General features: G+C 32.7%; 1 protein-coding gene and 1 long non-coding RNA gene across 4 annotated transcripts in view; both read left to right on the forward strand.

Moving 5' to 3' along the window:
• Nucleotides 1-518: 518 nt before the first annotated feature.
• LOC111627417 lies at nucleotides 519-1816 on the forward strand. The gene is made up of 3 exons (XR_002757000.1): nucleotides 519-642; nucleotides 726-771; nucleotides 1696-1816. It is a non-coding gene; the product is annotated as an uncharacterized LOC111627417 (long non-coding RNA).
• A 3640-nt stretch (nucleotides 1817-5456) lies between these two features.
• LOC111627429 (zinc finger protein 148-like) overlaps nucleotides 5457-6105 on the forward strand; it is a 16950-nt gene continuing 16301 nt past the window's right edge. For 2 of the 3 annotated variants that reach the window (XM_023370998.1, XM_023370997.1), the window contains exon 1: nucleotides 5457-5636. The gene's annotated coding sequence lies outside the window, so the exon portion shown is untranslated. The remainder of the gene's footprint in view (nucleotides 5637-6105) is intronic. The other variant, XM_023370996.1, reaches the window with a different exon arrangement.

Genomic DNA, 6105 nt, shown 5'->3' on the forward strand with positions numbered 1-6105 from the left:
AGCAGCGGCGGCCTTATCCATTGCGAGGCTCTGGGCGGCAGATCTTTGCGAGGCCCTTGTCCTTTGTGCAAAGTATGTGAATTGAAATAGTAGGCACTTATTAATATTAATATATACTGTACTATAAATTAAATTTATTTTATTGTTATAACTAATAGCCAAGGATAAAATAAAAAGTTTTAAATATCAACTTTTTTCTACTTGGTTGTTGCGCGAGGCCCTCCAAGAGCGAGGCCCCGGGCGATTACCCTGCTCGCCACCCCCTAAGGCCGCCACTGCATACATGTATCTGTATCAGCAAATATCGTGGCATTGCTGTTTATACATAAAGTGCATAGAAATTAATTACGAAGATATTCTATACTCCATTCTTCATCTGTATGCAACACGAAGTTATAGTGTATAAGATAAAAACTTCAAATATTTTATTGTTAATCTAAATTAATTGAAATATCAAAGACTTATCGACCAGAATTTGATATCAGATACACAGTTTTGTTTCTCCTTGTCAATATAAATTTGGTTTTACAATCATTTACGTTATTCAATGTCTATATAAACGTGCAACAAGTTATAGAAAACACGATTTCATTTATAGCGGACTAACGAAGGGGGTGAGAACAAATATGCATCCACTGTTAAGTAAGTATTAATTTAAAGAGCTGTAAACTATTTTTATTTTATTATAGAATAATTTGATTATATCGTGTTTATTTATATTTCAGCTAATAATAAAATTTATTCTGAAAATCGGCATTCTAATTAATAGCAGTAAGTAAATCTATATTACTATACGAATAATTATTTATTGTGGATTTTTAATCATATTTTTAACTTATTTAATTTAAAATATATGCTCTTCATCTCAAATTAGTAGTGTCTTGCCTCTGTACATCGTAATTTTCCTATCAGCAATAGAGTCATGCCGGTCATCTATTAACTGCTTTCCCGGGAAAATATTTGAATTGAAATAACGTGACTTCCGGTTTGCATCGGAAGTTCGTTATTTGGTTTAGATTAAATTAACCTGCACCTAAGGTTTTCAAACCTTGTCTGTCTCNAGTGTCTTGCCTCTGTACATCGTAATTTTCCTATCAGCAATAGAGTCACGCCGGTCATCTATTAACTGCTTTCCCGGGAAAATATTTGAATTGAAATAACGTGACTTCCGGTTTGCATCGGAAGTTCGTTATTTGGTTTAGATTAAATTAACCTGCACCTAAGATTTTCAAACCTTGTCTCTTCTATTATCTAACTCCGTTCTCGATGTTAAGAAAAGACAAACGGATGACAGTGGAGAATTTATATGTACAAATTTTTCCTCTGTTATATATAACAGCCAGGAAAGTAAAAATAATTCTGTAGAATACCGAAAAGTATGAGTTATTTAAGCTATCCTAATCCTATAAACGTAAAATGTAGAATTTAATCATGATTTGTCTGCGCGTAATACGCTGTAACGATGTTTATGGTGAGGGTGAGATCATTATACTATCTCCCAGACCAATGTCAAAAATATAACCAAAATAACAGCATTTATTGGTCATATTTTTGACACTGGGATACCTCAGAAGGTGCATATTAGTATAACGTAATTTTAAATCATTCTAATCACTTTATTTTTTATCTTTACTGTATATTGAGTAAAATGTAAAATTAATTTTACTGAATTAATTTTTTTTCAATTCTTTTCAGGGATCAAATATTCATCAAGCTTAACACGTGGAAAATATATTTACCTTTAATTGTTTATGTTAATCAAGATGTTAATTTTTGATAATGTAATCGATTAATAAATAATCTCTGTTTTTTCTGATATTTGTGAAAATTTTAATTTTGTGATTTTAAAATTAGTTTAAGCAATTTAATTTCTATTCAAAACACAATTCCAACAACCGACAGATCATTAAATTAATAATAACCCAAACGTTTTCGGTCTATTCATCAGAGTTTGTATTCGTGGTAAGAACAAAATAAATATAAATTACACGGAAAATAAAAACTATATAATAATAATAACTTCTTTGTAAAGAAGATGGCCGTGGCCTTACTAATATAATTAATCTGCATTACGAACAAATTCTGGGTAATGGTCTCCTATTTGAACCGTTGACCCACGATCAAATACCAGTGTTTAGTTGTTTTATTTATTCGATCCAAAGAATGTGGGGGAAAAAATACATTTTAGAAATATTTCTGATTTCTGCCGGGTGAAGTTAGTGATAGAAAATAAATTCTATTTCAAGCCACGGAACCATCGTCAAGGTCTCACCCTTCTCCGTGGGTTTTTTGTTTGTCCAGAAACCCCGTAATGTCTAGGCAGCATCGACATTACGGGAAAAACTGGAATCGCGTCATTTCCAAAAACACAAACGTTGATGATGGATTCGAAAGTTCGTTTAAAATAATTATTGCAGATTGGAATGATGCATCATACGACCAGCGCACTGTACACTTGCTTCTGGTGGTTTGTTTACAAGCTTCTGCACTCAATCTTCTATGGCAGGTTTCTTTTGGATGCAATGTATATACTGTGTTACATTAACATATTGTATGTAGTACGTATCACATAGCGGATGAAATACTCTTAGATGCAGTTAAATTAAATCCATACCTGAAATAAAAGTGAAATTATAAGTAATCAATCAGCAATACGCTAATTATGGACTGATACTTCCCTTTTGGATGACTTGAAACCTGAAAATGAAAAGATTTCACGTTAATAATAACTCTTGCAATTATCAAAAATTGAATTTACACTTATCTTTTCGTTATGAAGGCATCACGTATCCTAAAATTTATATTGAAAGCAAGGAACACGCAATAAGAAAATCTCGTAGCGGACATTAACCTGAAGATGAATTTTCCAAATAAAAGAATTCTAACAAACAGGATTCATTGTTACTTCATATTCATTTCTAAAGCATTGTTTCAATTCAATTGTTGTTCTAATTACGCGGTTTTTAAAATAAAATTGATTAAATGTGACATATACATAAATAAATTATAATAAATATAATTGAAAATATAAATATNCGTTCTCGATGTTAAGGAAAGACAAACGGATGACAGTGGAGAATTTATATGTACAAATTTTTCCTCTGTTATATATAACAGCCAGGAAAGTAAAAATAATTCTGTAGAATACCGAAAAGTATGAGTTATTTAAGCTATCCTAAATATAATTGAAAATATAAATATTACATTGTTTTTGTGTTTTCCAATGCACGTCTTATAAATTGCGTACTATAAATTACAAGCAGTGAAGATTCACGTGATGAAGAAAACTTTGACCAGGCCGGCGCCAAATTACAAAAGAAAAACTATAGTGTCTCGAAAGAACAATGCTAATGTAATTTAATATAAAATAAATTTAAGTGTTATACAATTATATCAGAAAAAGCTGAAAAGTACTGTCAGATTTGCAATTGCGAAATAGCTACTTTGTAGATGTGGTCATATTAACATATAATCTAGGTATGTCCGATGGTTTTTATGAAACATTAAAAAATTAGGTGTAAAAAGAAAATACAGTAAAGTCTATGTAATCCAGTATAAATCGGACCGGCGGTATCGGATTACTGGATTTTACATATATGTATTGTATGTGCTGTATAGTAAAAAACACGATTGGTTCACATATTTGGGTGTCATATTATAAATTATGAAACAATTTCATCAACATTGTTCTGTCGACTTGCAACAAACAACTAGCGACCGGCAGTATACGCGTTATAAATCAGTCTCTGTTACATGCATGAACAAGCGGTAACACGAAAATTTCACTTGCGCTGTCGTGTGGGTTGTCGGATTACTGGACGAGTCGGATTGGCGAGTGACTATAGACTCCACGATAGTTTATTGTTTTAGTGTTAATTCAAAAAAAACTCTTAAAAAATAAATTATAACATTTGCGAAAAGTAATGTCGAAACGAGTGGAAAGATTGTAGCAAAAGAGATTTGAATAATCGATCAATCAATTTACATATTCGTGTGCAGAGAAGAGCCTCAAAAAAAGTCGACTCTTTTCATGTAAATTGTGTTCCTGTGATTGGAAAGAATGTGAGCAGATATGAAATTTCAATTAGTACGTGTATTTAGTTTTCAATTTATACTATTTTAAATATATTTCGTTCTGGATTTTTTAAAATTGTTTCAAGAGATTATTTATATAAAATCATTGAAAGATTTTCCAAACGTCTGAATTAATTTTGAGAAACGTTTTAATTCGGAAGCTGGAGAATAAAAAATTTTTGCTAAACTCCAGGAGTCTCCCAGCAAATCCAGGAGAGTTGGCGACTCTAGATTTTCTAAAGGGTCTTATTTATCAAGGCAATGTTATCTTGACGGCCGGATGGCCGACCCGATAAGGCAGCAGCCTACCGCTCTGTAAAAACCTGGAATCGAATCCCGACGGATCGAAAAATCCCCAGGAATTTTTCCGGGAGTAGACCGTCTGGATATGTCAGGCTCCGTCCTTCATCACCCGGCCGCCCCATTGTGGGCCAGGCCGAACCTATAGTGGGCTCGCTAAAACAGAATAACATGGCGGAAGGAGTTTAAAAAAACCTAGCTGTCTTAAAAGACAATTTCACATGTGTTACAACTGCATGCAAATGAATTGAGTTTCGCCGTAGAGCGTGCTGTACAGCAAACGCAATTTTTATAGGCCAACCAGGGACCAGTCGTCGAGTGAATAAAACCACTGAACACTGTACACAGGTGGTCGTGGTTTGGCGCCTCGTCAACAGGCTAGTCACGTGGAGTTTTCCGGGTTTTCTTCAGATTAGTAACACCTAAATAGGGTCAGTTTCCCATAAAAGACCTCCCGGGAGGTATTCCTTTCGACAGATCGCCCACATGTCGCGTTCCCATATCCAATACAACTAAACACTTTTTATATCATAGAGACGAAGAGCTTGTAGCGTCTTATATTTGTTATAATCGTCAATTCCACATCTAAATTCGAATAAAATTATTGCACTTTGTTTCTTAACTTCGTTAGAAAACACGAGTAATAACCTACGCATATTAAGAAGATATCAGCGCCAAATTTTTTCCTAGCGGCTGAATTTTAAAGTAAATTTTATTCCCGAAACTCGAAACAGCATATTCAGCACAGTATGTATACAAAATTTGATTGAGATTTGCCCAACAGTTCTGTCTACATTGAACTTTGAACACCTACTTCTTAATTAATTACGATCACTCCGAATATAATAAAAAATTTTTAAAAATTAAATCCCTCACCATCCGGCCGAAGGGCAAGAACCTTTTTCTTGTCCATCACGGGATGCAGACGGAAACGGGTCTTCGGTCACAGGACGGAGAGCCAATAATTAAAATAATAATAATAATAATAATAATAAAAGTCTTTATAAAACGTCTTATATTTTAATATAAAAATCTTTCAATCTTAAATTTTGTAATTTCGTATCCAATATTTTATTTTATTTTTGCTATTTATTTACGAAAGGTGTCGCTACTTATCATTTTAGCATTGATATTTCGATGTTTACGAAATGAATAGATATATCTGCGATTGTTAAATTTAACGTTGTCAGTCACGTAATTATAATTAAGTTCTTACGTAGATTGGAAGTCGGATAATTTTAATTTATTCATATAAAAAAAAGGTACGATTTTAATGTATCGTGTTTGATTTTAATTAAGTCGATTAATTCGAATCTAGTAATTCAATTTGAATATTCTTGGTTTTATGAAGCTGTAATAATTAGTTGGAACCCATTTTTTAATATATAAACTTGTTCTACTTTAAGTATATTTTATGATTTAATCAATAATTATTATCGGTAAATGCACTGAACGAAATGAAATCGATGGTAGAGAATACTACAATTGTTTACCTTACAATATTCTGCGTATAAACGTGATAAATTGGGTAGAAATTACCCAGTCGACCCCCCCTACAACACTGTTGTTTTTTCCGTTTTATATGAATTCCATGTTGTACGAGTCACTTAGATTTTACAAATAAGTGTGCCGGGCTGTGAACAGCTCATGTATTTGTAAAATCTAAGTGACTCGTACAACATGGAATTCATATAAAACGGAAAAATCAACAGTGTTATAGGGGGGTCGACT

Source organism: Centruroides sculpturatus, unplaced genomic scaffold (genome assembly GCF_000671375.1).
Source record: "Centruroides sculpturatus isolate CEXI.00-Female unplaced genomic scaffold, Cexi_2.0 scaffold424, whole genome shotgun sequence".
In the NCBI taxonomy this organism is placed as follows: Eukaryota; Metazoa; Arthropoda; class Arachnida; order Scorpiones; family Buthidae; genus Centruroides; species Centruroides sculpturatus.